Source organism: Rhinopithecus roxellana, chromosome 16 (assembly GCF_007565055.1).
Source record: "Rhinopithecus roxellana isolate Shanxi Qingling chromosome 16, ASM756505v1, whole genome shotgun sequence".
NCBI classification, from domain to species: domain Eukaryota; kingdom Metazoa; phylum Chordata; class Mammalia; order Primates; family Cercopithecidae; genus Rhinopithecus; species Rhinopithecus roxellana.
In genome coordinates this window covers 44,358,321-44,366,457 of record NC_044564.1, presented here as the reverse complement: position 1 = coordinate 44,366,457, position 8,137 = coordinate 44,358,321, and positions in this window count along the sequence as shown.

Here is an 8,137-nt window from a genome sequence, read left to right as displayed (position 1 = left end):
ATGTAGAACAAGTACGGTAAGGTAAAATTTCAGGACTATAGTCTGTGGCACTTATGATTGGCAAAAATGTTTTTATTCTATGAGCAAATGGTATGTGCATTGAATCTGAGAAGTAAAAGGTGGCAAAAGTTTTTTTATTTTATTTATTTTTATTTTTTTAAAGGAAAGGACAGCCACACAGTTGCCCAAATCCATCTTCTATAATTCAGTTGGATAATTCACCCAATAGTTGTATTAGTCTGGGTCCAATCAGGAGAGAAAAGCCAGTCAATAATAATGTGAACTGGAAGTTTAATATAAAGAATTATATAGGCCGGGTATGGTGGCTCATGCCAGTAATCCCAGCACTTTGGGAGGCCAAGGTGGGTGGATCACTTGAGGTCAGGAGTTTCAGGCCAGCCTGGCCAACATGGCAAAACCCTGTCTCTACTTAAAATACAAAAATTAGTCATGTGTGGTGTTGCACAACTGTAATCCCAGCTACTCAGGGGGCTGAGACATGAGAATCACTTGAGCCCGAGAGGCAGAGGTTGCAGTGAGCTGAGATTGTGCCAACACACTCCAGCCTGAGTGACAAGAGGGAGACTCTGTGTCAAAAAACCAAACAACAACAGAAAGAATTATATAAAATCTTTCTATAAAATAAATGCAATTATTTTTTAAAATATAATAAATAATAGTATTTATATAAATTTAATAATAAACAGATAATAAATTATAATGTGTAAAATACATTTTAAGTAGATTTATTTAAATCTACTTAAATAGATAAAATATAAAACATTCATGCTTTAAAAAGGGCTGTAGAAAATATATAACAAAAATACAATATATAGATACACATAAACAATTTAATAAATAAATATAATTAGATATTATATAAAATATAAACAAAGGATTGGCCAGTAAGAAGTAAAGAGGGAACTCTTCTAGAAATAAAAGAACAGCTGGCCGGGTGCAGTGGCTCACGCCTGTAATCCTAGCACTTTGGGAGGTCCAGGCGGGTGGATTACCCGAGGTCATAGTTCAAGACCAGCCTAGCCAACATGGTCCAACCTCGTCTCTACTAAACATACCAAAATTAGCCGGGTGTGGTGGCGCATGTCTGTAATCCCAGCTACTTAGGAGGTTGAGGCAGGAGAATCGCTTGAACCTGGGAGGCGGAGATTGCAGTGAGTGAAGATTGTGCTACTGCACTCCAGCCGGGGTGACAGAGTGAAGACTCTGTCTCCAAAAAAAAAGTAACAGCCACCGAAAGAACAGCCTTGGCAGGAAGGAGAGCCAGAACTTGTTGGAGAGGGCACTAAAGAAAGTAGCTCTGGTGCCATGTTGGCATAATTTGCTGGAAATCTATTCTCTGGAATTTTAGGGAAATCTGCCCTCTGGGGTGCCATGGCCAAGCTGCTCACGGGGAGGTGTTTCTCTATAGGGGCTCCACTGCGGTGGCTGGCCCTGGGGCGCTGCTCTCTGCCCTGCACTGCAGGAACTGAAAACTGGGGAAGTCATGCTTGTGGCAGTCACCTGGCAAGCCAGCACACAGGAAACAAAAGTCAAAACCTTTCCCTCCTGCAGTGTCTCTCCAGTGCCTTCTACTGACAATGCTCAACATTATGCCACTTGGCAAAAGAAAAATATTTAAAAGGCCCGGATTCATTTTCACAGATGAGGCAAAAAGGGAGAATTTGGAACTAAATGTCAGTAAAATCAATAACTGGTATAAGAGCAATTCTGCAATATTTTAGGGGCTGATAATACTGATAATTTCAGGCTTTTAGTATCCAAATAACAATTCAGTGTGGGCCCTTCAGGGCCTGGAAGCTGCTGTTTGTCCACTATAGAGCCGGAATTCTGAACGTGTGGTCCCTGGGTAATCAATATCAGCATCACCTAGAAACATGCTAGAAATGCAAATTTTAGGGCCCTATCCCGAACCCACTGAATCAGAAACTCTGGTATTGGGGACTAGCAATCTACGTTTTAACAAGCTCTCCAAGTGATTCTGACACATGCTAAGGTTTGGAAACCACTGCTCTATGCAGGAAGTCCCAGGAATCTGCTTGTGCAAGCTTGACAGGAAGGGTCAACAGGACTTCTTTGTATGAGTTGTAGTTTCTCTTTTTCTTTTTTCAGAGACAAGGTCACTGTCACCCAGGCTGGAGTGCAATGGTGCAATTGTACCTCACTGCAGCCTCAAATTCCTGGGCTCCAGTGATCCTCCTGCCTCAGCCTCCCATGTAGCTAGGACTACAGACATGAGGCAGCATGGGTGGCTAATTTTTAATCTTTTTGTAGGGACGGGGTCTCACTATATTGCCAGGCTAGTCTCAAACTCCTAGCCTCAAGTGATCCTCCCACCCCAGCCTCCCAAACCCTGGAATTACAGGCACGAGCCACCACAACCAGCTTAGTGTCTATTTCTTTCCTTTCTTTATTTTTTTTTTCATTTTTGAGACAGGGTCTTGCTCTGTCACCCAGGCTGGAGTGCAGTGGCACATGCACGACTCACTGCAGCCTCGACCTCCTGGGCTCAAGCAATTCTCTCATCTCAGCTTCCTGCACACCCAGCCTAGTCTTTATTTCTAATCTTGAAGAAGACAACCTAACTTTTCCAGGAACATATTACTGTGTCTCTACTTCTGCATTTCTGGGCTCGTGAGCATGAAAGGATCAGATATGCTCACTGTGGTAAGAAGTTTTGCTTTTGATGTTCTCTTATCCGCATGTCATGCTACCCTGATTAGGGCCCAAAAGCTGCTATTGCAATTTTCATCTATTTCTGTGTGTGCACAGGAGAGTAATGTCTTTTCTGCTTTTTGCATATCTTTTCAGCTGTATCACCTTTTATGATCTGGCCTAAAAAGTCACATAGCTCACTTCTACCATAATCTTTTTTTTTCTTTCTTTCTTTTTGTTTTTTGAGACGGTATCTCACTCTGTTGCCCAGGTTGGAGTGCAGTGGCACAATCTCGGTTCACTGCAACCTCCGCCTCCCCGGTTCAAGCAATTCTCTTGTTTCAGCCCCCTGAGTAGCTGGGACTACAGGTGCACGTCATCAGGCCTGGCTAATTTTTGTATATTTAGTAGAGACGGAGTTTCACCATATTGGACAGGCTGTTCTTGAACTCCTGGCCTCAGGTGATCCACCTGCCTTGGCCTCCCAAAGTGCTGGGATTACAGGCAAGAGTCACTGCACCCAACCTGCTTTTTCTGAACTCCCCACCATTGATGGCATATTGAAAGGACAGCTAGAGTCACAAACCACAGGTCAACATGGCCAGATGGTGGCATGGAGCTCCAGGACCTCACCACTGTTCCCTACCCCATGAATAACCTCATGAGCTGGCTTGCATGCTTGACTAGGCTCCAAAGGTGCAGAACAGAAAGCTTCATTTTGCCTTGACACAGCTCTTGCCTTTCCAGGCTCCTTGATTTGCTCCCTTAAAATAGGGAAGGAGAGATGATGTATTCTAGTAGGCTACTTTTCTGCCATTCTTTGTCTAAAATGAAAAATGTATGTGTGCATGCTTGTATGATGTCAGGATTGTGGACTAGTCCTGTCACCAGGTAGTTGCATGGTGTTGGACAGCTTTAGTTTCAATTTCAATATTGAGATATAGAGCGTTGAACTAATACCTCAACATTTTGTGACTGTCATATATCACAAGCATATACTTAAACTATTTGGCTTGAATCTCATCCTTTAGTGTAATGGTCTGTGTGTCTTCCAAACCTTTGAAATCAAACTCATGTTTAATACTAAACACAATGAAGCCTTCCTACAGCAAACTCATCTTAAAGGAACTGGGGTTATTTATGCACAGAAAGTGAAGACTTCAGCAGATTTGCTCCTTATCAAATATGTATTGTATCTTTCTAAATAGATAACAGTACCACCAGTAACTCCTGTAATAAAGAGTAACTGTAATGTGAATCAGTGCATGCAGAAATGAAGCACTGGTATTCTTATTTCAAATTCCTATTTATTTCTCACTGATACAAGTGAGCAAAATATACTTATTTCTTCCCAAAATTACTGGAATGTTTCCCTTTTTAATGCTTTTTTTTTTTTTGCAAGATAAAGATATTTTCTCTGACCTTCATATGCTGAAATGGGGAGAAAACTGATGGTTCTCAATCAGCAGGGCCATGCCTCTGTAGCAGGGAGGGGGAGAAGAAGGCATCTCAGAAATTCTTAGAAATGAAGTTTAATAATCATATCGATACTCTATTTTTATCCTAATAAAACAAAACAAAACCCTCCTAATGTGTTAATAACATAAATTATAGCAACCCAAACTTGATAAAATCATGGTCCAGGGAAGGTATGCAGAAAAAGGCTGTGGTAGGCATCTTCAGTGGCTTTCCTATTTCCTCACTAAAAGATCCTTGATATTGTTCTTCAGTGACTTTCCTATTTCCTCACTAAAAGATCCCAAAGAATTGGGATATTGCCTTGATCCCAAGGCAGAATCACAATTGGTCTGAAACTATCATGACATCTTCCTAGCCTACCTTGCAGGGAGAAGTGACTATATGACCCAGTTCTGAATGGAAATAAGGATAGAGAGGTACACAGAAGCCAGATCAGAGAAAGCCTTGGAGGCCACATTAAAATACTTGAACTTTATCCATATTCTACCCTACATCCATTCTAAATACTGTTGATATCCCCCATCTTAAAAAGAGAAAACCAAGACTTTAAATGGCTTGATTGAAGTCATAGCTACTGAGTGGATGAACTGTAATTTGAACCTGGGTTTTGTTTTTATTTGTATTTTTTGTAGAGTGTGGGAGCCAAAGAACTGTCCAGTCATCACCAAGTGAGTGCAAGCTAGTTAGAAATAAAGAAATAATGAGAGCTTACTGAGTCTGCAGAGAATGGTTTATGTAACAATATATGTCAACGATTGAGATTGAGATAGTTGGCTGGGCATGGTGGCTCACACCTCTAATTCCAGCACTTTGGGAGGCCAAGGCCGGTGTATCACTAGGCCAGGAGATAGAGACCATCCCGAAACCCCGTCTCTACCAAAAATGCAAAGATTAACTGGGCACGGTAGCGTGCGCCTGTAGTTCCAGTTACTCGGAAGGCTGAGGTGGGAGAATCGCTTGAACCCAGGAGGCAGAGGTTGCAGTGAGCCGAGATCATGCCACCAAACTCCAGCCTGGCCACAGAGTGAGACTGTCTCAAAGTCGGCTTCATCCCTGGGATGCAAGGCTGGTTCAACACACACAAATAAATAAACGTAATCCATCACATAAACAGAACCAGCGACAAAAACCACATGATTATCTCAATAGATGCAGAAAAGGCCTTCAACAAAATTCAACAGCCCTTCATGCTAAAAACTCTCAATAAACTAGGTATTGATGGAACGTATCTCAACATAATAAGGGCTATTGGTGACAAACCCACAGCCAATATCATACTGAATAGGCAAAAACTGGAAGCATTCCCTTTGAAAACCTGCACAAGACAAGGATGCCCTCTCTCACCACCCCTATTCAACATAGTGTTGGAAGTTCTGGCCAGGGCAATCAGGCAAGAGAAAGAAATAAAGGGTATTCAGTTAGGAAATGAGGAAGTCAAATTGTCCCTGTTTGCAGATGACATGATTGTATCTTTAGAAAACCCCATCATCTCAGCCCAAAATCTCCTTAAGCTGATAAGCAACTTCAGCAAAGTCTCAGGATACAAAATCAATGTGCAAAAGTCACTAGCATTCCTATACACCAATAACAGACAAACAGAGAGCCAAATCATATGTGAATTCCCATTCACAATTGCTACAAAGAGAAAAAAATACCTAGGAATCCAACTTACAGGGATATGAAGGACCTCTTCAAGGAGAACTACAAACCACTGCTCAGTGAAATAAAAGAGGACACAAACAAATGAAAGAACATTCCATGCTCATTGATAGGAAGAATCATTATAGTGAAAATGGCCATACTGCCCAAGATAATTTATAGATTCATTGCCATCCCCATGAAGCTACCAATGACTTTCTTCACAAAATTGGAAAAAACTACTTTAAAGTTCATGTGGAACCAAAAAAGAGCCTGCATTGCCAAGACAATCCTAAGCAAAAGGAAAAAAGCTAGAGGCATCATGCTACCTGACTTCAAACTATTCTGCAAAGTTACAGTAACCAAAACAGCATGGTACTGGTACCAAAACAGATATATAGACCAATGGAACAGAATAGAAGCCTCAGAAGTAACACTACACATCTACAACCATCTGATCTCTGACAAACCTGACAAAAACAAGGAATGGGTAAAGGATTCCCTATTTAATAAATGGTGCTGGGAAAATTGGCTAGCCATGTGTAGAATGCTGAAACTGGATCCCTTCCTTACACCTTACACAAAATTAATTCAAGATGGATTAAATACTTAAATGTTAGACCTAAAACCATAAAAACCGTAGAGGAAAACCTAGGGAATACCATTCAGGACATAGGCATGAGCAAGGACTTCATGACTAAAACACCAAAAGCAATGGCAACAAAAGCCAAAATTGACAAATGGGATCTAACTAAACTAAAGAGCTTCTGCATGGCAAAATAAATTACCATCAGAGTGAACAGGCAACCTACAGAATGGGAGAAAATTTTTGCAATCTACCCATCTGACAAAGGGCTAATATCCAGATCTACAAAGAACTCAAATTTACAAGAAAAAAACAACCCCATTAAAAAGTGGGCAAAGGATATGAACAGATAATTCTCAAAAGAAGACATCTAGGCAGCCAAGACACGTGAAAAAATGCTCATCATCACTGGTCATCAGAGAAATGCAAATCAAAACCACAATGAGATACCATCTCACACCAGTTAGAATGGCGATCATTAAAAAGTCAGGAAACAGCAGATGCTGTAGAGGATGTGGAGAAATAGAAACACTTTTACACTGTTGGTGGGAGGGTAAACTAGTTCAACCATTGTGGAAGACAGTGTGGCGATTCCTCAAGGATCTAGAACTAGAAATACCATTTGACCCAGTGATCCCATTACTGGGTATACACCCAAAGGATTATAAATCATGCTACTATAAAGACATGTGCACACGTATGTTTATTGCAGCACTATTCACAATAGCAAGGACTTGGAACCAACCCAAATGTCCATCAGTGATACACTTGATTAAGAAAATATGGCACATACACACAATGGAATACTATGCAGCCATATAAAAGGATGAGTTCATGTCCTTTACAGGGACTTGGATGAAGCCGGAAACCATCATTCTCAGCAAACTATCCCAAAGATAGAAAACTAAACACCACATGTTCTCATTCAGAGGTGGGAATTGAACAGTGGTATCACTTGGACACAGGGCTGGGAACATCACACACTGGGAACTGTCGGGGGTTGGGGGCTGGGGGAGGGGTAACATTAGGAGAAATACCTAATGTAAATGACGAGTTGATGGGTGCAGCAAACGAACATGGCACATGTATACCTATGTATCAAACCTGCACATGGTGTACATGTACCCTAGAACTTAAAGTATAAAAAAAAGAAAATTGAGATGGTTGTGTGTAATCTTTTTGTTATTAATAAGCAAAAGATTGTCCAGTACATAATTTAAATTCCAGCATTGAAAGCAGCCTCAAGAGATCACACAGTTCAGACCTCCTTCCTGTGCTTTCCAAAGATAGGTCCCTGGATTCCCACATGATTGAAGTAACTGCTTATTTCTGTGATTTTAGACCACTGGTTTGACAAAAACAAAATGAACCAGGAGGGGGGGAGGAAAAACCCAGAAACCCTATTTGTAACAAAGTCTCAACAATGAGATACAATGGTATTAGATACATGCAAACACACACACACACACACACACACACACACACACACACACACACACACACACTCCCCTACCAAAATACACAAATAATCCTAGATCTTGTAGCAAATTGTTGATTTATTCATTGTGACTGCAGCTCCTAGTAATGCTATTATTTGCAGGTGGTGAGTGTGGTATGGGATGGTATGGAGCAACATTTGCCAAATTGTGGTTGTGATCAATATACTTTTTGAAATTAAAGATGGAAAAACATCACAGTTCAGAATATATAAGGTCAATGTCCTATGATACTTGATATATGTATGTATCACACACACATATA